Raw genomic sequence first — 25,959 nt, 5'->3', positions numbered from 1 at the left:
TTTCACAAATCAATTTGTGAGCATGCAGACTGGAAGCCCCTGATAGCTTGAGAGTTGTCAGCAAATGGACTAGGGAAAGCCATGGTTTATTCACAGATGCTCTTGACCTTCTGTGTTCTTTTCGAGGTTGCCCATGTCTTCACTGAAGAAACCACTCAAGATGGCTTGGCAGGAGCCACGCTCTGTGCTAGGTGTTGGGCCTGGATAGTGCACAGACAGGTGAGTTGTTATGTTACAATACAGAGCCGTAAGTCTAACGCAAGGAGGTGTGCTGGGTCAGGAGGTAGCTTGGGCAAGATGAACCTGGGGTACAGTTAAGAGGATGGGGAGCCATGTCAGGCAAGGAGATGGTACCCGGGCCAGGTGTGAGGGATGAAAACGATGGATTAGCTTTGTGAACTTGCATTTAGCCTCACTGAGCCTCCATTTCCTCATGTGTAAAATAGGTATAATAACAACATGGGGGTTAAAAAATAGATAAATAAAATGATTTTGTAAATTAAAAAATGCTTTATAAATATCAATTATTATTTGTATCTTCTAGTTGTCTTCCATGAGCTAAGCAGCGAAGACATGGTATTTAAGACCAGCCAAAGCTGAGCTGACATCAGTGCTACCAACATTATGCTCTTCCCTGGGTGTGGTGCACCAAGCCCTCCACAAGGTGAGGATCAGGTGCTGTGGTGAGGAGTGGTAAGAAGGCAGGGGATGGAAGCCTTTGGTACAGTCCTTTCACGCTGGCAGCAACCACCCAAGGTAGTGTACAGTGGCATACTAACTGGGATGCAAAAGAAAGAATGCACTAAGTTTTAGGTAACTGCTAGTATCCATAAAATAACATTATTTAGACACAACAAGATGCTTTTCTGCATGTTTGAATGCCACCCCACCTGAGTTGAATTTCCATAAACTGTTTCATCTCTGAACTCATAAATTCTAGCCTCTAGACCCTCCAGCCCCCTTTCAACTTTACTTTTTCCATTATCTAGTAATCATTCTCTTGTCAATACAATAGCTTCAACTGCTTTGTCTTTTTTTTTTTTTTTTTCAGAGTCTCTCTCTATCGCCCAGGCTAGAGTGCAGGGTCATGGTATCAGCTCACTGCAACCTCTGCCTCCCGGGTTCAAGCAATTCTCCTGCCTCAGCCTCCCAAGTAGCTGGATCTACAGGTGCCCACCACCATGCCCAACTAATTTTTTTTTTGTATTTTTAGTAGAGATTGGGGTTTCATCATGTTGGCAAGGCTGGTCTTAAACTCCTGACCTCAAGTGATCTGCCCGCCTCAGCCTTCCAAAGTGCCGGATTACAGGTGTGAGCCACTGCACCTGGCCTGTCCATTGTCTTGTCAAATCATTTGCCTTTAAACACCCCACCCCAGATCAGTCCAGGATTAAACTCAGTCTTCCGAGTGTTGTTACGGAAAATCATGCAACTGTAAGATTAGCACTGCTACAAATTCAAGATTTCTAATCTCAGCAGCTATCTGATGTTCTTCTATAATGGGACAATATTTTAAAATATTATTGGATGTATTTTTCCTTTCTGGTCATTCCTCCTGCCACCCATTGAAGCCAAGGGCACCCCTTACTTCAGGGGGAAGGCAGTAGTAGCCAGCCAAGAACAAAGGAGTCAGTGTTGAGCTTCTGACTTCCAAAACAGGCTTCTGAAACTTATTTCAGGGAAAATAGATGTGAAAGCCAAGATTTTCATTTGCAAGATCCAGGCTTTGTTGAGAGAGGAGAGGATTTGTGGGTTCTAAGGAAACAAAATAGAAAACTAGAGCATAGTTTATAGCGATAACCATAGAGTGGGGAGGATGAATGATGAACTGTGATGTATGGCGGTTTCCTGTCAAACCAGAGGGCAACAAGGCAAAGCAAAACAAAACAAAACAGAAACTCTTGCTGGGCTGGAGGTCTGTAACTTGATGCGAGAGGCATAGGAACACCAGGACATTGAGAGGTGACTGTGGGTTGAAAACCTTACTGAAGTTGGGGTACAAGGTGAGGAGGCAGCATGGAGATCTCCTGGAAAGATCTGGGAATCCTGGAACTGAAAGAATTGTGTAATCCTTTTCAACTGGGACTCTGAAATAAGGCTGTTCCTTACAATGGCCTTGGTAACATGGAGTGACCACACTCAAGAAAAAAAAAGAAAAAGATGCCATGTTTAGGTAGAGGGAAGCTCTGATATGGGCTGTGTCCTCCCTAAACCCCTCCACTTGGCATAGAAGATCTCCAGATGTCCCACGTGCCCCTGCTGGGAAGATGACGTGCAGAGGGACTCTGGGATGTAGAGAACACTCTTTGCCAATGCTCTTGTGTCCCTCGTGAGGACTCCTCCTCCTGTTTCTGTTCTTCCAATGCTGATGCTTTCTCCACACCAGCACTCTTCTGGCCTTACACGTAGCTCATGTTTTACACGGATCGTCCTCAAGTTTGTGTCTTTGAGTCTAAAGAACAGATGCTGCTTCATACTTTTACCCCTAGAGCTTAGCTCATAATTGAATTTCAGAGTATATTTATCAGGTGAATGAATTAACTTTTGTGCATCCTGCACGGAATTGAAATCTTCCAGCATCTTTGCCACTTTTAGATGATATAGTGCCATATCTTTGGCATGCAAATAAATATTTACAAGATACTTCCAAGTGGAATCTTAGTGCTTTGTTGAGATATTGACCCCTATAGGTAGTAAGTTTCATATTTTATTTTATTATTTTATTTATTTGTTTGTTTTTGAGACGGAGTCTTGCTGTGTCACCCACGCTGGAGTGCAGTGGTACCATCTCAGCTCACTGCAACCTCCACCTCCCGAGTTCAAGAGATTCTCCTGCCTCAGCCTCCTGAGTAGCTGGGACTACAGGCACGTGCCACCACACCCAGCTAATATTTTTTGCTTTTAGTAGAGATAGGGTTTCACCGTGTTGGCCAGGCCGGTCTTGAACTCCTGACCTCAAGTGATCCACCCGCCTCAGCCTCCCAAAGTGCTGGGATTATAGGAGTAAGCCACCGTGCCCGGCCAGTTCCATATTTTAGATAATTAGTATATTTGCCACTTGGCAGAGAAAATTTAGAAATAAACAATCTAATACTTTGGAGTAATACAATGTGACCCAAAGGTCACTTAGCCTAAAGCCTCCACCCTGCGATAGCAGGTTTCTAAGCCCTTCCTCAAAGTGTCCATAGGTTACTTGCAGAAATCCCTAGAGGGATGCATTACTTGTGTCCATGAATCAGACTGTCTGGTACTGTCATCATATGGTACCCACTCTACTCTTCTCTTGCTTTGGTTCCAAACTGTGATGTCTGCTGGCCATGAAGCCACTTTGAAAAATGTTGCTTCTGCCCATTATGTGAACAGTAATGCCCATGAAAAAAGCCGTGAAGCTTTCCGTCTTTGGCATATTAAAGTAATACTAGCTTCTATGCCGAAGCTGAGAAAATAACTTTCTCCATAATTTTGGGCCACATTTTATCACACAGCTCCTAAGCTCGTGGTCTCACAGTTTTGTGAGCTTCTGTTTATCCCCTTTCATAAAAAAGAACTTCATGGAAAAAAGTTGGGAAATGAATACTGCACCATTCCCTTCAAACTCCTCTGGGAAAGCCCTCACCAAAACTCCTCTCTTTTTCCAGTTACCAAACAACAGCAGCCACAAAACTCCAATGCATATTAACAGAAGCAAAAAACAAGTTTAATGGACTAGGGGAGAGAAGGAAGAAAGGATATTGTCTTCACTAGCAGAATTTAGGTAGCAATTCTTCCTACCCAAAATGCTGTTTCAAAATACCTTGTATATGATGAAATATAGCATCATGACTGCTGGAAAAGGAGTTTATTCTTTCACTAGTAAACATGGGGAAATGGGAGCCAAAAGAGTGAAGAAGATACACTGATTAGGAAATGACATCTTAAAAGATGCTTTTGTCTTGCAACTATATAAAGAATGCAGATCAGAAGGATTCCTGGACATTAATCCACTGAAGGTCTACCTGAAGAACTTCCCACTCCTGCTGTACCTTGTACGCTGATTTCTATCACCCCTTGGGAGTTTTGCCACTGACTTCACCTTTATTTTCCCATCATAGTGTGCTATGTCCCTCAGACTTAACATAGCCTGTTTGTGTTTTGAATAGAGACTTGTCTATGTTGAGCCACACATCTGCCCCCTCCTTCTGCTTGACACAGGCCTCCACCAGCTGGACTCAAACTTCTATCACCCCTGAACCAGACCTATCCCTGAAAAACTCTCCTATTCTTGTACTTGGATCCAGTAACTCCCAGTCTTATACTAAGATCCAGAATAATTCCTTTGGATTATAGTTCTAAACACTGATGCTCAAAAGAAAATAGAATCCTGGGCTGAGCATGATGGCTCATACATGTAATCCTAGCACTTTGAGAGGCTGAGGTGAGAGGATCGCTGGGGGCCAGGAGTTTGAGACCAGCCTGGGCAATATAGCGAGACTCCATCTCCACAGAAAATTCAAAAATTAGTTGAGTGTAATGGCTTGTCTCCATAGTTCTAGCTGCTTAGGAGTCTGAGGATCACTTGAGCTCAGGGCTTCGAAGTTACAATGAGCTATGATCAGGCCACTGCACTCCAACTTAGGTGACAGAATGAGGTCCTATGTCTAACAAAAAACAAATGAAAATAGCATTCTGAAGATGGATGGTGGTGATGGTTGCACAACACTGAGCTGTACACTTTAAAATGGCTAAAATGTTTGTGTGTGTGTGTGTCTATGCGTATATAATGGCAATAATTAAAATAGGCTCATTCTTTTGATTTGGGAAGTTTAAAATTAAAATTGTGAACATTTACATACTTTCAGTGATTTTTTCCCATAACTGTGTAAGTAGTAAGGAAAGAGAAAGAGAAATAGAAAATAGAAAAGCTTCTGTAAAATTCTTCAAAAACACTAAATGGATTGGGTCAAATTTACACCAAGTACTTTTGCAGTGTGTGCTTGGATATGCGTAGACAGCTTCTATTTTTCTCATTGTGGGTTTGAGTATTTCTTTCCCTGGTGGAGGTCTATTGCCTCTCAAGAGAGAGAAAAGTTGTGGAAACAAAACAAGGCTTTGTGCATCTTTCACAAGGGCTGGTTTGTTTTAGAAGGAATTTCAAGGAAGTTGGGAATCTTAAAACTGTGTTTTGTTTCATAGTAAGTTTTCTTCTATCACTAAGGTCCCACTTTTAGCAAATGCATATATAATTCTTATTAATGTTGATGAATCTATGAGAAAAGGAGAATTTCAGATCATTTAGAAAAATCACAGGGTCCACATGATTCTCAGCTTATTCAAAGGCCTTGTTTCCAGTGGGCCAAATACAAATTCTTCATTTACCACAAACCCCAAAATGTGGGAAGAAGATAGCTGAGTCAACAGGAAATAAAGGAGACAACTCTCAAACCCTGTGTAGAGAATTAAAATGCTACTGTTCCCACATACAGACATAGACAAGCCCTTGCTTTTAGGAGCTAAGGAGTGCCTTGCTTATGACCAGCTTGGCAGAGCACAAAGACACCACGGGGCTCACTATTAAAGAAGTTTACTTTCAGTGAATGAAGAGTATTAAATGTTACTGTGGCATACTAAATGCACCAACTTCTTTGAATTAAGAACACCACTGTTTGGCGTACAGCTTTGTCTTTTTGGAGATAAGAATTCCATTCCAACTAATAATAATCTCACCTACCAATCAAATAAATAGCCTAATGTTAAAGCTATATCCAAGGCACCAGAAGCCCTTTAACAACAGCTCACTTATCATACCCATGTCTCTGTGAAGGGTTACAGAATTATTATTCTTATAGATTCAGACACCAAACCACAGAATTTAAATGATTGACCCAGTGCTTCTCACAGGGCAAAGCAGAGTTGCTATAATTTTTTAAGAGATTTGCACCCATGCCTATCTCATTCCAGTAGACCTTTTTATGGATAGTTCAATTTCCAATTTGGAAGTTAAATTCCATCACTGTTCCAGCAAGGTACTTTTCTGAATCAGACTCTTTTTTGCTGAGACCCTGCCTGATGCATTTCAGACAGTTTTGCAAGATGGCAAGGACTCCCACTTCCCCACCATGACTCACTGGATGTATGTGGCATTCATCCTTTCTTTCTTTAGCTTAACTTTTTAAAATCATGGCAACCTTTTAGTAGCCTAATATGAACTATAACACCTCATTAACAAAGTGTTTGACAGTGTAATCAAGAAGCATAGTGACTTCAGGCAAGGAAGAAGTGTAAGACAAGGTGAATGCTAAAGAAAAATGGCATCGGCCCAGGAATGGTGGCTCACGCCTGTGATCCAGCACTTTGGGAGCCTGAAGCGGGAGGATCACAAGGTCAAGAGATTGAGACCATCCTGGCCAACATGGTGAAACCCTGTCTCTACTAAAAATACAAAAATTTGCTGGGTGTGGTGGTGCATGCCTGTAGTCCCAGCTACTCGGGAGGCTGATGTAGGAGAATAGCTTGAACCTGGGAGGTGGAGGTTGCAGTAAGCAGAGATCGTGCCACTGCACTCCAGCCTTTTGACAGAGTGAGACTTCATCTCAAAAAAAAAAAAAAAGAAAAGAAAAAGAAAAATGACATTCATGCTATGTGTTATTATAGTAATGTTCTTAGCTGTGAGATGTGCACAAAGAGAAAAATCCTAGCTAGTAATCCATCAACAAACCTGTTAAGAAAACAGCACATTGTAGTTGGGTAACCTGCCTCATGACTGCACTTAAACCAATTAATAAGAAACAGAATCAGTTTAAGGACATTTTTTTTCAAACCCATGTCTTGAATTGTTTAAGGGGGAATACCCTAGAATGTTATTCAATGATATGGTAAGAGTTATGCTCCTGAAAAAATCTAGTACCTCGAAAGCTTGATTAGAAGCTATGTATGTTAGGTCTATTGGACTCTAATATTCATCTCTTCATTCAACAATTATTCATTTAGCTCCTACAATATGTAATATGGATTTACATGGCTTTTGATGTTCCAAAGAGTAATTGATTTTTTAAAAGTATTTTGAAAGGAATCCATGATCATCTATTCTATTCCCATGATCCTTTCAAATATTGGTAAAAATGAGCTTACTTCTGTTTCTGCTGGGGCAGGAATACCTTTAACCCCAAGGGTAGAGCAGCATTTTGCCAGAAAATTCTAGCTGCCTTCCCTAAAGTCAATAAAATGTATATGTAGTAAATTTCTATACCCTTCATATGTTCTTCCCGTTATTCTTGGCAGTAGACACATGTTGCCCTCCAAGAGCTAGCTGCGTGTACAATACACCCATGTGAGTGGGGATTGCTGGCTTAAGCAGGGATGGAGTCCCCTTAGCCTTCTTTGAAAGACATTAACCTCTGTAGAGCCTTGAGATCTCAGTAGTTGAGATAAACATTTTTCCTAATAAGAGCCCAGAGGGAATATATCATATACTTTACTGTTTTCAGGGTTTAAACTCAGTTGCAGGCAGAACTTTTTCTAAAGGTTTCTAAAGAAAGGCAAGCCAACACAGGCAGGCATATCGCCAAGCTTCTATAACTTCTCCAGATTGTGGACATTGAGACGGAGAAAAGAAAGTCCAGGAAAGGAGGGATGGAGAGCTGACAAGACCAGTTCTAAGCTGACTAGACTTTTCTTCCATGTCTGCATGGTCTGGTTTACCTTGTCACTCTATACTTAAGTTAAAAGTTTAATACACAAATGGAAAGAAGTTGATGATATTTTAATTTCATTCAGTTACCATAGGTGAGGATATTATCTATGCAAAATTGTAGCTCACATTAGGTTTATAAGATAGTGTACCACAAATAATTCATATCTTATTTAAATATCTTAGTCTATATTAGTCTTAGTCACTCGAATCTTTATTTTTATTTTATTTTAGTTTGAGTTTTTCCAACTTTTAGGTTCAAGGGGCACACGCACAGGTTTGTTACATGGGTAAATTGTGTGTTGTGGGGGTTTAACGTACAGATAATTTTGTCACTCAGGTAATCAGCATAGTACCCCAATAGGTAGTTTTCAATCCTCACCTTCCTCCCAAACGCCACCCTCAAGTAGGCCCCAGTGTCTATTACTCCCTTCTTTGTGTCCCTGTATACTCAGTGTTTAGCTCTCACTTATAAGTGAAGACATTTGGTTTTCTGTGATAGTTCACTTAGGATAATGGTCTCCATGTCCATCCATGTTGTTTCAAAGGATATAATTTTGTTATTTGTTATGGCAGCATAGTATTCCATGATGTATATGTACCACATTTTCTTTATCCAGCCTACCATTGATGGGCATGGGAGGTTTAACTGGGCATGGTTTCCTGCCTTCAAAATCTTACCTTGACTAAGTGTTTCACCAGAAAAATTGAGGAGTTTGGCAGAGGTAGGAAAGAAAAAAGGCACCCCATAAAAGAGAGAAGACCATAGCATGAGGCAACATGTATGTTTGTAACATCTCAAGAAACATGTGGGAGACAACTTCACATTGATCTGAAATCATGTGCCATGTGTCATAATCTCTCTTTGTTTCTGTAAAATTGCATCATTAAGGAGTATATTTTGCTTGATTACTCTCTATCAAAGAATGTGGGTTCCATGAAAGGTTGGGTAGACGAATCTCTCTTACTTTTCCTCCCACATTTTCCCCTCAAATGTTGGATGAAAGGGAGAAAAGAGCTACCAGTCCCTGGTGGAGGCCTCAATTCTGGGAGTGTCCCAGCCCCAATCTGCTCCCTCTGCCTGCCCTCTGGGAGACTGAGGTGAGGGAGGTTGGTGCACCCACCAGCAAACTGCGATCCCAGGCCTGGGTCCATTCCTCTGTTTTGCCTTTGCATAAAACCTGTGGGAGGGCTCCTTTGAAGGCCAGAGAAAGGCAAGTCCACCATCTGGCAGGAGGAGACACACACATAGGATGTCACCATGCCATATCGTTAGTCTCTCACCGGACTGGGTCAGATTTGGAGGTAAGGCTGTGAAAACATGCAGTCACCCAGTCACTGCCTGGCCTCCGCCAATGCGTCCTGACTCCAACCCACTCTAGTAAGCCCCCTTCGGACTCTCACTGCTCTGTCACTCCTGTGTTCACTTTGTTTATTTTCACACAGATGTGGTTTAGTGTTTTCTTTCTAAGGCATATTTTGCATGGAAGAATGCTTCCAGTGAGCTGAGGCCCTAATTGCCAAATAATGGTTGCCAAAACATGTTATTTTGGCTTCAAGCTGGTACAGAGCTGAGGCATTTTCCCCTCTTAAAAAAAAAAAAAATCCATCCTCAGTAGCCCAAGGGCCATTTGCAAACACACAGGACTGAGACCTCCGTGGCTCTTCCTTCAGCTGGTGAGGGTGACTCCTTGTCACTTGAGGCAGCCTCAGTGGGCCTCGTCCTTGCACGTGGGAAGCTCTACGGTGGGGCCGCCTCTGGGCTGTGGGCGCCAGGCTAAATGAAGGTGCTGAGACTTGCCTCCCACCAAGCCCAGCCAAGGGCCGCCTGCTCTGCCACGAGGGGTGTTCCTGCCACCCCGCACTGCAGTGGGAAATGTCTGCCAGCTAACTGCAAACACAAGCCTCCCAGCAAGCACGGGAATTCCAAATAGAGACAAATCTAGGGCCTCAGGGGAAGCTGGATGGAACTGATCAGTATGAGAGATATCACCGCTGATTAAGTCCTGATCCCCTGGCTCCACTTGAAACAAACCAAGGAGGGATCAAGTTTTGAGAGCAGGTGCTAACTGGATGCAAAAGAGGAGTCCATCACTTCAGCAAAAGGTTTGCCTGTACCTTGGGGAGGACACAGCTTTTCTGAGGAAAGTCATTACTGGACAGAGCCATAGGCTCTTGTTTTGTCTTAGGACATGGAGGAGCTTGTAAAAAACAAAAAACACAAAACACAATCCTCTGCTGTGACAAACAACTGTTTTCCTTTCCTGTGTTTTCCCCTTGATGGCTGATTTGCTTTCTCCTCAGATGGACAATGGAGTAATTTACAGGTCAGTAAACACTTCCCTGGAGATGCCGGAGCAGTTTCATTTCGGTACAGACAATAGGGGATTTGTTGTGACTCAAAGTATCAGTCCAGAGTGGGACTGACACAGCCACCTACCCTGACTGTTTAAGAAAAAAAATTCTAAGTACGATGCATAGATAAACCTAATAGCAAATACTTACCTGCAGAAAGAAAATCTGAGAGTTCCATGAGTATTGTGTATGTGTGTGTGAAGAGGGAATGCGTTCTGTTAAGGATCTGGACAAACATCTTGTCAAACATCCATGATTTTTTTCATTCTCGGAAATGTTGCCTTGATGCTAGAAATTATGACTTTGAATACCTCCTAACATGTACTGGGCACTTCTATGTGCCCGGAGCTCTGCCAAGTATTTTACATTCATTATCTCATTTGATCTTTATGAGGGCCATAGGAAGTAGATGTGACTTAGAGATGTTAAATAACACCTCTAGTAAGTGACCCGCCAAAGTTTGGAATGCCACCAGAGTGTGTATTTCTAAACGTGATGCTATCCTGCCTCCCAACTTTGGATTCTGCACAGAAATAGCAAAATACTTTGCACACTAAGTGCCCAAGAAATGCATTCAGTGAATGATTGAACAATGATTGAATGGTGATACTAAGGACTCACTGCTTTTGCAATATTGTAAGCATCCTTTCAAATTATGCCCATACGTTCATACTAAAACAGTAACTTGGGAAATTGTTCTACTATACGTTAAGTCTAACAGTCTAGAGATCTCTGATTTTGGGGACAATATTTGTATTGAGTAAAAAAATTATTCTGAGGGTCTTCCTTTGATCTGAGTGAAGAATGTTTTGAATCTTGACAGGGCTGGACCTACATTTGGCACATTTTGATAACCTGCAGGCAAGTTGGCTGAAGTTGCTGGCAGTGACTCCAGAAATCATTATCAACATAATTTCCTTTTTCTTATGACATGTAATCCTTTCCCTATCCTCACAACCCAACCTTCCGACCACTCTTGATAGTGGGAGGCTGCTGCTTTGAGTCATGTACTCAGCCACTGAGCACAGGCTTTCTGTGGAATGTGTCCTGTGTTGATTGCACTATTTATTAGTTTTATAGCAACAGAGCTGTGTGCTTCTTTGGTGTCTTTCTTGGGATTGTGTACATCATTCAGCCAGAAACACAAGAGTAGTTTGGATCCTTGCTCGCACCTGAACTGACTTGAAAGGGAATTTAGAGCTAAATCCTTATAACGCATAGATGTTTATGAGAAACATTGTTTTATACATGTTTATGAAAATAAAATTATTTCAAATGACGGTGCTTGAGGGTACTATGAGATGGGACAGGGCTGAGCTCAATCGTGAAGGCACAGAAATGGAAATGCTAAGGGGAGTTTTAATGGCTGGATTTAGCTCTGATGGGGACAATGAGGCCTTCACCTTATTTTCTTTACCAGCTCTTCCACTGTCCTTTTGGCTTCCTGAGAATCTAACAGTATCTCACTCCATTTCACTGTTGCTGTAATGAAGAGGCAGTACTGTTGGTCAGTGAATTTTTCCAGAAGGTTGAGTTAAAGGGTATAACAAGCAGAGGGTGATAGTTTGAGAAAGCTCCAGATATGCACACTCCTACCCTCCCCTCTACCCATCATTTTCTGGAGTGTGATTTTGCCCCCGCAGCTTGCTTTACTGTCCACTAAGCCACTTTCTTGTTTTCAGCCATGTGGATTCTTGTCCTTGCAAATAGATTAGAACTTTGACCTTTAAAGTCTGCCTGAGGAATGTAAGAGAACTGCACATTTTACACAACTGATGTAAGATTTGTTTAGAACTTCAGAAAAAAACGGGGTGGGGGGCAGTGTGCACAATGCATTTTTACAAGAGTCCATTCAACAACACAGGATATGGCGAAAATAAAACAGGATTGGGTGGGATGCATGTTTGGGTTCTCAGGGGGCTGAAATCAAAGAGGTGTGCAAACTATTCTGCATAAATCCTTGCCATCCGCTTTGATAAATGAGATTACAGACTTGAAAGGTCAATTATATATTCGTAAGGAGAAATGCCAGGTTTGTGTTAATGTTTGTGCCTGACAGGATCTTAAAATAGACTTGAGTGAGCTAATCACATTGATGACCATGTACAGTAGTGGAGAAAAGCTTAATACAATTTTATTACCTCCTATGGGCAAATATTTGCCTCATGAGACAGACCCAATCCCTCCAGAATAGACTATTGTAAACAACTAGCTCCCCTTTTACAAGAGCTGAAATCTTCATGATGTTTGGGAATGCTGAAACCAAGGGCTAAAGCGCTTATTTGAATCTTGTCTTTCAGCCAGGGAAGCTCACCAATTGATTTTTTCTCCCTCTTTCTTTCTCACTAACTATGCCCAAGGCATGTTCTAGAAAACTAACATTGGTGAGAGTTCTGTTCACCCTTCCCAGTTTTATTCCTGGGAATGACAAATGGTGGGTGTTTTCGAATTTCCCATGTAGCTCCAGCAGACAAATATGTTTCCTTCATGTTTCTTTGCCTGCATGCAGCAAGGAGCATGACTTCAAAGTCTTAGATTTCTGACAGAAAAAGGTGAGAGTCACTTCTAATATTTTTGCTGGCAGGATTTAAGCCTACAAGATTTAAACCTGACTGCTTGCCCAACTTGTGGAAATGTAATGAGTCTTTACCCCAAAATGCCTTACCTATAATTGAGTATACACAGGGTTAATATCATTGCTCCTAACCTGTGCAGTTAGGCCATGTGATGTACTCAATTTCAGTTACCTTCGCTTGGTTTATTTAACAGAGATAAAAGTATTATAAGTGTGAAATGAAAAAAAAAAATGAAGAGAAGTGAGATAGTATCTTTTCTCCTCATTAATATGTGGATATATGTGTTTATGAATGTATTTGTATTAATGCTGGCTTATAGAGTTACATTTTGGAATTACTTAGGACTATGTAACACCATTCACATTATCGAAACTGATTTAGTCTAGCCAGATTAAAACAATTCTGGCCTAAACAGGAATAATCTGTATTTCAGGTAGCTTTTAATATTAAGAAGGTCTAGTGATTCATATGTAACTTCTAAAAAATTTTTTGGATTGTTAACTATGCTCAAATTCTATCAAAAGAAACACTGTGCTTCTGCAATATTGTAAGCATCCTTTCAAATTATGCCCATACGTTTGGAGCCATGTAAATTACCATTGCAGCATGTTGACTATGGATTTGAAATCATGCAGGTTTAAGAAGCAATAGGGTCTTCTTCCTCATTCAGTACCCTTAGAGCCCATGTGAATAAGTAAGTATAATAACATGTGGTGAGTATCTTACTGGATGTATGTACAAGGCTAAGTGGGTCACAAAAGAACAGACAGCTCTAACTGGAGTGGAAGTGGCAAGGAAAGTCGGCAGCAGGTGAAGCTTGAGCCGAACTTTAATAAGCTGTGTCAATGTTCATCAGTGCACAGGAGGAAAGACCTTCCCAGAGAAATGGATCTGGGTCTATGCCCTTCTTAAAACTCTTCCATTTGCTGGCTATGTGACTTTGGGAGAGCTGCTTTCCTATTTGAGCCAAATTGTTTCACCTGTAGACTGAAACACCTGCCTTACAAAATTGTTAGATTATATGAGAGAATACACATGAAAATGCTTTGACAATTGGAAAATACTCTTCAGATGTAATATATTCTTAGAGCACTAAAGGTTTTTCCAGCTTTCAAAAGAACTTGACCTTTGAAGATAACTATGCTTGTATGATGTGTGTGTGTGTGTGTGTGTGTTTTCATGTCAAATGTGACTGTGGGGGTATTGTTAAGTTAGGCTAAACTGCTGTCACAAATAGAACCAAAAATGTATTATGGTTTAAACATAGCAGGAGCTAATTGCTTGCTCATGTAAGTGTTTACGGTGAGTGTTCCCGGTCAGCAAGTAGTTTTCTTCCACAGTGTTCCTAGCTGGGTGTGCAGAGAGAAAGAGACTTGGGGGCTAAATGTACAGCAATCTTTACCACCATGGTCGTAGTTTGTGTCTAATATATGTGCACACGCCTTTATACTTCAGGCAGCATGTGGACATCGACCCAGCCAGAGCAGAAATCAGTATAAACAAATCATACATATGAAGATGGAAATCACGAATAATACTAGCTTCTCTTTTGAAAAAGCAGTAATGTGTGTTTGGTTTTGAGAAGATTTAAAAAAAAAAAAAATCAATGAAAATGGCCCCAGCAGAGAATGCCCTTTTCATTTTTTTTTTTTTTTTTTTTTAATAACAGCAAGCAACGTTTATTATTACTTCATACAGGAGACTGTGTCAAGTATTTTACATGTACTAATTGTTTTTTGTTTTGTTTTGTTTTGTTTTTTATTATACTTTAGGGTTTTAGGGTACACGCGCACAATGTGCAGGTTTGTTACATATGTATCCATGTGCCATGTTGATTTCCTGCACCCATTAACTCGTCATTTAGCATTAGGTGTATCTCCTAATGCTGTCCCTCCCCCCTTCCCCTACCCCACAACAGTCCCCGGAGTGTGATGTTCCCCTTCCTGTGTCCATGAATTCTCATTGTTCAATTCCCACCTATGAGTGAGAACATGCGGTGTTTGGTTTTTTGTCCTTGCAATAGTTTACTGAGAATGATGTTTTCCAGTTTCATCCATGTCCCTACAAAGGACACGAACTCATCATTTTTTATGGCTGCATAGTATTCCATGGTGTATATGTGCCACATTTTCTTAATCCAGTCTATTGTTGTTGGACATTTGGGTTGGTTCCAACTCTTTGCTATTGTGAATAGTGCCGCAATAAACATACGTGTGCATGTGTCTTTATAGCAGCATGATTTATAGTCCTTTGGGTATATACCCAGTAATGGGATGGCTGGGTCAAATGGTATTTCTAGTTCGAGATCCCTGAGGAATCGCCACACTGACTTCCACAATGGCCCTTTTCTTATTTTGTCTGTGATGGGGCTAACTGAGCCTGGAAAAGAAATGGATGCCGTGAGGGAGAAATTGGTAGGTGGGAGAACTGGAGGGAGAGGCTTCCCGCAACCTTATCTTCCAGAGCTTTATAACCATCCTCCCTACTCTGTCATGTTTCCTCCTAATAGCTATTTCTCTTTGTTCATTGCTACTTGAGTAAGTTTCTACTGCCTCCCCCTCCAAGCAGCCCTGGCCACCCAGGGCTTTAATGACAAGAAAAAAATCATGTCTTTTCCTCCCTACAAGATGAATATGCCAGAAGAGCATGATTCCCAGGAATATCAGCTGTTTAAAAACATCACTAGATAATCAGATCTAAGGCAAAGGAAATAGTTAGAGTTTTTGTACCTGCTCAAATTGGGGCCATTTGATAAACCTGCTACCTTTAGAGCACAGATGTCTTTGAAAGAGACTCCAGCTTCTTATGTTGCTCAACACTTCACCCCATATTGAGAGCGGGAAAGAAGACAACAGCTACACTTTGTAGAAGGAAGGGGAAAACCCACAAAGAAGCCAATCTGCCTTTTATCAGTGTGAACTCTTTGTTTTGGTGACATAACACACCATGTCAGTTCCTGGCATGCTTAGTTTCTGGCTTGCCTAAAGTAACAACAATGCCAGTTACTAGAAATACAGCTGCTATAAATGGTAACTGATAATATTATGCATATTTTTAATGACTTGAAAAAATATTTTCGGAAAATTGCCTTGGAGGCTCTAGTTTCAGTTCTGGAAGTCAAAGGGTGATAAGATTAAGCCAGGTAAATCTATGTTTTCTTGGGCTGAGGCGCCTCCAGCGTCTGCTGAAGCTTCTGGCTGAGTGCTAGGCAGTCTCTAGCCTTGTCTTTAAACAGAAGTCTGGAGAAGCCCCAGGGAGTGGGGGAGGCAAAGTGGGCTAGATTCATCTTGAACTGCAGCCAAGGTTCAGCTGCTCCTGGTCTTGGTCTCCACTGACTGAATCTGTTTGGAGGCCCATCTGGCACTGTGAGCTGGGATGAATTCAGCTCTGAAATGTAATTGTTGACCCCTGACTATATAGGAAGAAGAGAAGTAATCAAGACAGTACTTATTTCCAAATATCACACCTAAGAGCCTGATTTTGAAAACTGTTGCTAGTGGTGACATCAGTAACTTCATGTAATCATTGGGTTTTCTTCAGAATGCAGAAATATGTATTTCCTTAGTAAACTTTTTTTTTTGTGTGTGTGACAGAGTCTCATTCTGTCCCCCAGGCTGGAGTGCAGTAGTGTGATCTCGGCTCACCGCAACTTCCATCTCCCGAGTTCAAGCGATTCTTATGCCTCAGCTTCCCGAGTAGCTAGGGCTAAAAGGTGCACACCACCATGCCCGGCTAATCTTTGTATTTTTAGTAGAGACAGGGTTTCCCCATGTTGGCCAGGATGGTCTCGAACTTCTGACTTCAAGTGACCCACCTGCCTCAGCCTCCCAAAGTGCTGGGATTACAGGCATGAGCCACCATGCACGGTCCTTAGTAAACTTTTTGATGTGGAGGGCCTTCTCCAAGTTTGAAAGCCTGAGTCACTGTTTTATAAGTTAGTGGGAAGTATCAGAATATTCTGGCCTTGACTAAAGAAGCCTCTGATTTTCTTGAAAGTGAATTTCCAGCCTAAATGTCACCTTTGATTAAGTTGATATAGTAAGTTGGGTTAGGTAAGTCTTCTAAACAACCTGCATTTTTGTCTGCTTCTATGTGACTACCTCAGACACCACTGATACCCACAATTTCTTCTTTTTAAAGGACGATTAGAATACCATTCCTCTTTCTTAGCATGCTTCCTTCATGTGTGACAAAGGAATAGCCAACTATTTGGATTTGCCATAGTTCGAGATTGTCAAATTTTCCATTAGCAAGTAGAAGGGAAAATCTAGTAGCTTTGAACCCAGATAAAAATTCCATCAAAGTAAAACTATTGTTTTTTTATATATTTCTATATGATAAAATTTGGATATATTGACAATAAATTCCACTAAGATTCTTTGCAAAGATAATTGACATTTTCAACTAGAACAAGGGGCAGGATTAAATTACTTACATTAGCTTTGAGAAAATCAGATAAATTTCCTATTCAGAAACAATGCAGGAAGAGCATTTACCTAGAATTGAGAACATTTTAGCATTAAAAAAATCAAAGTTTACTATTACGCTGGTTTTCAAGTAAAATTAAAACATAATTTTAAAAGAAAAAATCAAATTTTATAGCTCCAGTAGTCTCTGGGGGAAAGTCCGGTTGAGAATATTTTGTCCTGCTTCTCTTTTTCTTTCAGCTGTTTGCTTTTTTGTCATTTCTCTACAGGTCAACCAAAAGTTGATGGAAATTTCACTCAAACTATTTTGCTACTTACTAGCAAAACTGGGGAAAAAGCATGGAAATGATTTGACATCAGTGATTTAAAGTACAATGTTAGATGTGTGGATTTAATTTAACTGTTTCATTCCTGACTTCCTTGATTGTATAATAATTTAATTGCCACAGAGTCCGTTCTTCCATCAAAGAGTCCTTGAGATGGCCACTTTGTGAAGCCCATTCCCCAGCATGGTGGACACATCAGGAGGAGCACAGGCAGCCTTTGCTGTTTAGGTGGCTCATCTTTTCTCTTCCTCTACTGCTTTTTCTGCATTATTACTTCCATCTGTCTGTATCATCTCCTCAACTAAATATTAAGTTTTTTGAGGTCAGGATCTATCTTAAGTCTATTTTCTCTGATAGTATTTATCACATCCTCATTCTTATAGTAGTTGTTCTAAAAATGTTAGTTGGATGAACAGATAAAGTTGGAACCTCATGAAATTCTCCCTAACACCTTGCTTTTATTTGTCCTCATTTTCGTAACTAACAATTTGCCCCCCCCTTTTTTTTTTGAGACAGGGTCTCACTCTGTCACCCAGGTTGGAGTGCAGTGGTGTAATCATGGCTTACTGCAGCCTTGACTTCACAGGCTCAGGCAATCTTCCTGCCTCAGCCTCCTGAGTAACTGGGACAACAGGCACATGCCACCACACCTGGATGATTTTTAAATTATTTGTAGAGATGAGGTCTCATTATGTTGCCCAGACTGGTCTTGAACTCCTGGGATCAAGCAATCCTCCTGCCTCAGACTCCTAAAGTGCTGGGATTACAGGCATAAGCCATCACACCCAGACACAATTTGCCTTCTTAATAAGAGCATATTACTTTTTGTTTTCCTGATGAGTAGAAATAGAAAAATTCCAGAAAATATGAAGATAGGCAATGCAAATATCAACTATAATCTTATGCCCAAATATTACTCACTATTATTATTGGGCGTATTTTTCAGCAGTGTTTTTTCTATGCATGTTAATGTATACATGTGTAATTTTTTGATTCTGTTTTATTGCTTGCGAATGTATTATATTAACAGGTTTCTATGCAACTTTTCTCACCAAAGCATAATTAACATTTTCCCCATGCCTTAAGACATTTTTGGTTATATTGTATTCCATCATATGAATAGACCATAATTTATTAATTAGATAGGCTCTCTTTTAAGTTGCAGAGCCAACTCAACCTAACTGAGGCAGAACAAGAAGGACAGATATTTATTACAAGGTGAGATAGAACATGACATAAATTAGTACGATCCCGAGTCTACAGTGAGAAATGGCAAAGGCAGAGTGACTAGATAGAGTTGTAAGGAGAGATTACCTCTGGCTGGGACATAGGGCTTCATAAGGGAGACGGTATTGATCTGGGCACAAAGGAGAAGTAACAGTGGTAATGACTTACATGTTTTAAGTGCTGCCCATGTGATGCCCTATTCTCATCATTTTACATGGATTATTACATTCAAAACTTTTGCTCTTTTTACTTAACAGTTACAATGCAATATTTCCCCCATGCTTATCAATTAAGACATTTTTGGTTATATTATATTCCACCATAAGAATACATTATAATTTATTTATTAATTAGGCTCCTTTTAAGTTGCGGAACCAAGTCAACCTACCTGAGGCAAAACAAGGGTTTTTAAAATCATCTTTGTTATAAGATACTTTCATTCCCATTTCACAGATGACAAAACTAAGGAGAGTATATAAAGTTACCCATGTTCAGTTAGGATTTTGACATCCAGACAGGAGAAATGGGGGCTGAGTTGGGTGATGTAAGCAGAAAGAGGCAATTCACCAAAACCAATAGCCTCACCAAAAGCATCATGAACCACATACATCTACACAATATCACAGTGAGTCTGTTCCTTGGGGTGCATTTCGTTAGGACCTGCCAGATGGAGAAGACAGGAAATAACTACCTTTCACAGTGGCTCTTTAATGTGGTTCCCCAAACAGCCACCTGCGCTACCCATTGCAAGGAACTGAGGATTTCAAGTCATCTCTTGAATCTTCTGTGTGACAGTTTCTCCCATAACGGCTCCTTAGTTGAAGATCAAAAGCCACCAGACATTATAACATAGAGCCAAATTTTAATAAATGATTTCTGCAAAGATGGGTAATTGAGGTAACACCAGAGAAATATACACACCTACAAAATAAAAGCTAAAAAATCTTACCTCATTTCTGGGTCTTTAAATGTGATGTATAACCTGTTAGAAACATGAGTATTGGTCAAACATGCTATGATGAGCTGGTTCTTCTCACTAGCTGCCTAAGACCAAAACATAACTCTGGGCTTTGCAGAAATCCCTAAATGCCTCTCCAGGCTCATTCTTGCCTCTTTGCATCATAATTCACAATGCATGTGAGAAAGTTCTAATTTCTTAGTTTCCCTTGGCTCACTTGTTGCATGGAGGGAGCCACCAACTGGAGGCAGCAGCCCTAGGCTGTTGGAATGGCTGCAGTGGGTCTGTCTTTGAAGTCTTACCCTGCAGTTATCTCTCATTGCACCAGGCAAGCTGTAAGCAAGCCCGTTGCATGCAGCTGTCACCATTTAAGCCAGCAGGCATTTGAAGATGTGCCACCCCTCACCCCTTGTGAGGGAAGCCAGAGTAGAACAAAGTGTGGTGTTCCCATGAAATCATCTGAGTGCTTGATAAGAGTGTGAGTCTGCACCTTTTCCCCTTGACGGAAGGAGGTTGGGAGAAGGGGTCAGGGAGGAGACTAAGCTCATATTACCTCCTCTTTGCAAATGTCCTACACGGGTAGCTGTAACTGCCACACTTTAAGGCAGTTATTGATGGTTTTTGATGACAAAAGTGTGCATATGGTAGAGATGGTGATGATGGCAGTGGGAGGGAGGTGTGAGGGGAAGACAGGTCTCAGGATTTCTGGTGGACTCGTCATGTGGGCCCTTACTAAGCAATTTTTCTCTCCTCTTCCCTCCTGTGTTCAGAGCACAGTTGAGACCCCAAATCTTCACGCTGCTGTCAAACATATGTTCTAGAGGAGTGGTGAGATAATGTCACAGCCGTTGAGGCAGTAAGCATTGGCTGTGGTTTCTGATTTCCTCACCATGTCTTTATCACTTGATGAATGTATTAGTTTGTTTTACCCCTGGAGTGGGAGCTAGGACATTTTTGCCATCTCTTTTTCCCCACTCCCATGCTTCATCTCTTAAAAGAAAGTGGCTGCTCAGAAAAGCACTGAATTTACCCAGACCTCCCAAACATCCTGTCAAAAGCTTCTTCCTTCTGGGTTGATTTATCTCTTGCTGCAAATATGATACCACACATGGAGAACTGGCGCTTGGCCTCTGAGAGCAGCTCCTTGTAACAAAACTACTTACAGGATCCAGGCAGGGGCGAGGCGCGGGCGATGCGCTGGAGGGTCCGACGTTTGCTTTCACTGACCAGCTCTTCTGCTTGGTGGGCTGCCCTTGCGGCTGACTTCACAGAGAAGCCAAGCAACCAAGAGCAAATTGCTCATTTTACAAACAAAAATGCAGACAGTAGGAGAGCCTGTATAAGCTGAGTTACAAATTGCTGTCAGGCCTGCGTGGGCAGTTGGCAGTCAAGAATGGAGCCTCAGGTTGTCTGCCTGAAGGGAAGGAAGGGAAGAGTCCTGTTATTCACACTGGAAGGACAGCGGAGGAATTCCTGGTATGAGAATTGTCCGCCTCTCTCTGCATCTGCAGACACCACGTGGCTGGCCTGTTGGTGGCCGGGGAGATTACATAAAGGGTTGGAAAGCTCACAGTCTTTGTTAAGGATAAACATCTTCCCTCTGCCACCAAAGCAGTAGCAATTGTGGTTCCAGGATGGGAGGTTTCAAAACAAAAATAGGCCAATGCTATTGGAATTGCATTGCCTTCAACAAGATACCATCAGCTCTCATTAGAGAGCAGTTTACTAGTTTCTGGATAACCCGGGCCTTTATTCTTCCCTCCCTACTCAGGCAGAATCCTAGAAAGGAAGTGAAATTTGATCTGGACAATTTTTCTATTTGTAAGTACTTTATAGAAAAGGGTTGGCTACAGAAATGACTCGAGCTACTGACCAGTATTCAGTTTATACATGATGTGTGTCTCTAAGTGGCATTGTCCTCTTGGAGAGAATTCTGAGAGCAATCAAAAGGCTTGGCCAAGCAGGTCCTGGGTCTCTCCATCCACTCCTTTCAGCTTGAGTCCAGTGAAACCTACAGCAGGGTTGGCTTATTCCTACTTTAGTATTTTTGGTTCTCAGAGACATCCTGTGTTCCCTCTCAAAGCTCTGGGCAGTGTAAGGAACTGCTGGGACCCTCTTGCTACAAGATGTGTCATAGACTTGGTAAAAGTAGCCCTCAGAGTCAAGAAGTTCTCTGAGGATTAGGAACACCCAGGATGAATGGTTGTCTGAACATGCTGATTCTAATCAGTATATAAGAGGTTGGGTGGCTACAAGGCTATTTCTGGGGAGAAATGACAGGAAGACCATGAGTCACTCTTAGAACTCATATTCTTCATCGACTCTGAAATGCATCACAGAGGGAGTGTGGCACGCTTTGCTGGGCCGTACACTCCAAATCTCTCAATTCACATACTTGTGTTCAATCTGTGGTGTCAGAATGAGGCCAGGAGAGTTCAGGCTGCAAAATATCTGGGTTTGAATTCTAAATTTTCCACTTAATGGATGTTGTTTATCCTTTCTGAGAGACACGCTTGTGTGATCTCTAAAATTGGGACAGTCATATCTATCTTAGAGAACTGGTGAGTACAATAAATTAGGTAAAGCTTATAAGGTCTAGCACCATGCCAGGCATATAATAAACACCCAACAAATGTAATCTTCTCCTTTTTATCTCCTATTCTCCCATGTCCAAGATCAATTAAGAATAGGCAATGAAATATGCCTTCTTATTAGTTATTTGAGACATTAATCTTAAAGTCAAGCTAAACTAGATCAGTCTGAGAGGAAAAGAATGGGTGACATGCATAAAGCCACCCAGTAATCTCCTAGGTCTCACATCCAGCATGTGTATTTAAAGCAGAGGCTGAACAAGTGAATCAAGTGCAGCCGTGCACGCAGGTGGTTTTCATTAGGCACGGTTGGCTGTATAATTTGGAGAAGGTTCAGGGCAGGCTATCCAGTCCTGTGAGGGGGGTGTGGTGGATAAAGGGTAAGGGGTAGGCCAGAGACTAACCCCTGGGGAAACGGGGTATAAAGTAAGACTCATTCATAGGAGAAAAAGGGCAGGAACCTAATTATTGGGGAATTTGAAATCCCCTAAGACAGAGCAATTCTGACCTTATTAATGACCTGGGAGTTCCAAATTAAAACACACACACACACACACACACACACACACACACAACTATGGAATGAGGGTGATATGGCTTTCCTATAATATGTAGAAAAAGAACTTAAGATTTTATTTGACTCAGTATGAGTCAACAGCGTGATGTGGCCATACATTCTGGGTAGCACTTACTAAAAGTATCATCTCTAGCTCTAGAAAGAGGACAGCCCTGCTTTGTTCAAGTGCCCAGAGACAATGAGCACATCAGTAGGTGAGCAATGAGGTGAGGGGGTGGGAAGCTGACCCATGTGGTGAAGGAACTTGGGAGGTTTAGTCTAAAAAAAAAATAAAAAACATCAAGAGTACATAATACTTATCTTCGACTATCTGAAAGAAAGTGTATCAGTCAGGGCTTGTGGCTGCTAACAACAGAAATGGATTCTGTCTAACGTAGTCAAAAAAGAAAGTTGTGGGAAGGTTATTGGGTGACTTGTGGGATCATTGGAAAACTAGGGAACCTGGAGGGGAAATCACACAAGAGCCAAGGGAGGCTGGCAGCAGAAGATAGAACTGTGGTTACTCTGTAAGAACCATCTAGCCCGGTTGCTGCCCCCAGGACCACCTCTACCACACCCTTGGGGCCACTGTTGCTAGGCCTTTCTCTGCTTCCACAGATAGTCTTGGACCGTGTCTCCTCCTGCTCCATATTACAAATCCTACTCAGAGCTTTCAAATGGCTAATGGCCATGCACTTGCTATCTAAGAGTGAGCAGAGGAATACCCAGCCCCTTTGGCTTCCATAGTGAGAAGCAGGGCCCTGCCTCCCTCTAAGATGTACATAATTGAAACTAATTCCAAGAGAAGGACAGGGTTAGGGGCCTGGGCAGACATGAACAAACAAAAACAAGAAAGCAAAACCAGCCAGTGTACACTACTAGGTAGCAATGTGCAATTATTTGTGTAAGACCCTAAGACATAGGAAAAAGAACAAGGGACATATGCAATTGGGAAGCAGATATTCATTTGATTTCAAAATGTATTTCTTTCTTTTTTTTTCAACACAGCATCTTGCTTTGTCACGCAGGCTGGAATGCAGTGGGGTAATCTCAGCTCACTGCAACCTCCACCTCCAGGGTTCCAGGGATTCTCCCGCCTCAGCCTCCCATGTAGCTGGGACTAAAGGCACGTGCCACCATGCCTGGCTAATTTTTTTGTATATTTAGTAGAGACGGGGTTTCACCATGTCGGTGAGGCTGGTCTCTAACTCCTGACCTCAAGTGATCCACCTGCCTTGGCCTCCCAAAGTGTTGGGATTACGGGTGTGAGCCACCATGCCTGGCCCTCAAAATGTTTTTCTAATGAACACAATGAGGCCAACATAACTGAGCTGCTTTTGGTGGTAGTGAGTGTCTCATTCCTGGCAGACTGCAGGAGAGGGCTGGTGACTACTTGGTGAAAATTTTCCTCTGTAATAATACATTTATAGTCATAAACCATCTAATAAAAAACCAATGCATTTATCTCTAAGTTTTTCTGTCTAAATTACAACAAAGGAAGAGAATATTCTAGAAATTATCCTATGGATTTTAAACCCTGGACCTTAAAACAACTCACATATGCCTAGGTGCAAGTGCGGAAAAAGCAATGACTCTTTTAAGGATGAGGGGTGGGTAAGTGAGTGGGTGGTGAGCATGTGTTTTCTCCTTCCCCAGGAGTGTACGACACCATCTAAGCCAGGCATAGGCATATCCGAGGTGTGGAAAGTTTCAGACTATAAAATCGGTCCCTAAAACCTCCAACAGACTGGTAGATAGAAACGGGCTGGGGTTTGAGGAAAAGGAGAGAGAATACTTCTATTGCTCCTGATGCCAAGGACAGATTTTCCACCCTCCTCCTGCTTCCCCATCTTCCCACCCCAAAGGGAGGCACTGGCAGCTAATTGCACCTGGCACCCATGGAGTGACACTTGGGGTCATTGATGTTTGGCCATGCCTCTGCCCAGTCTCTTTACTTTGTTTGCTTGGGTCAATTTCTTCTCTGTTGCCCATAAATATTTACAGCTCCTACATGCCCTTGCAAATTGGATTAATCTTAGCATATTTCTGGGACTGTGATGCCCCTGTCCAACCTTAGTTCTAAGGAATAGGCAGACGCTTTTTTTTTCTTTTTACTGAGTGAAAAGAAAAAGGGGAGAAAGAGAGAGAGAGAGAAAGAATGAGAGGGGAGAAATATGGGGGCGGGGTTGGAGAAAAGGGTGAAAAGAAGGGAAGAAGAAACAGAAGAAGGCAGGGAGAAAGTGAGAACAAATATGAAAATATTTTAAATGTTGGCCAAATGTCAAAGGAAATATGTGTTCAATGTTTGGGGAAATGGAAATATGTGTTCAATGTTTGGGATGGGTCTAGAAATAGATGGTACCATAATCTCAATTCTAGAGAATGATGTCAATTACCTGAATCTTCCTCCATAGGTAAGAGAAGGAAGGAGATGTCTCACAATCCTTAGGATATTCTGGAAGTAAAAGCACTGATAAAGAAGTTTCAGAGCAAGATTATTAGTGTGAATAATTACCATAATCATTCAGGTTTTATTTAGATTCATAAGGTATCTTCGGAAATGGAATTTTAAAGCAGTTGAACTGCCAGGCACTCCTTCCTTGCAAATTTCCAACTGCCTGAGGTTTCTATATTTTCAGATATTTACCATTTTCTGTTAAAAAAAAATGCCTTCCCTGAAATGTTGACTGTTAGCAAAATTTATCTTTTCCTTCAGTCTTCACAGGAATGCAGGCGATTAGCCACGGAGCCCTTCTCTGTCTAGCATCAGGCATCAGACGCCCAGCTACACAGAGGCCATTTGAATGGAAGTGCAGAATAATCTTCAGAAGAAAAAGCAAGCTCACATGAGTGGCAGCAGCCCATTGTGCTGAGTTAAAGACGCTGGAGAGAGTCTGGTTGGCGGCGGGGAGGTGTGGTGTTAATGACAATGATGGGGCTGTGGCTGGAGAGGTTAATGTCAGTCTAACGGACCCTGTGTAATTCGTATTCCTTATTACATCCTAATTAAAGACCCTTAACATCTTAAAATTTTTGTTTTGTTAGCAGCAGAAGACATTTAAATCCTTTAAACCCAAACATTATTGGGAACTCCAATATATAAAACCGATAATATCCAAAATTTATATAGCATTTTCTGTGTATGAGGTTTTATTTATACTAATGTATTTAATCTCCATAACCCTATAAAAAGTATTATTGTCATCTCTACTTACAGGTGTGGAAACTGAGTAACAGAAAAATTAACTTCCCAAGATAACACAGCTAGTAAATAGTA

General features: G+C 41.5%; 1 long non-coding RNA gene across 1 annotated transcript; it reads left to right on the top strand.

Annotated features, from left to right (window-relative positions):
- The first annotated feature begins 134 nt into the window (after positions 1–134).
- Positions 135–25,713, top strand: LOC129491811 (uncharacterized). The gene is made up of 4 exons (XR_010114049.1): positions 135–219; positions 545–664; positions 22,843–22,897; positions 25,399–25,713. It is a non-coding gene; the product is annotated as an uncharacterized lncRNA (long non-coding RNA).
- The last annotated feature ends 246 nt before the right edge of the window (positions 25,714–25,959 follow it).

The sequence above is a fragment of the Symphalangus syndactylus genome, chromosome 10 (genome assembly GCF_028878055.3).
Source record: "Symphalangus syndactylus isolate Jambi chromosome 10, NHGRI_mSymSyn1-v2.1_pri, whole genome shotgun sequence".
Taxonomy (NCBI): domain Eukaryota; kingdom Metazoa; phylum Chordata; class Mammalia; order Primates; family Hylobatidae; genus Symphalangus; species Symphalangus syndactylus.
This window is presented reverse-complemented; position numbering and strand designations above follow the sequence as displayed.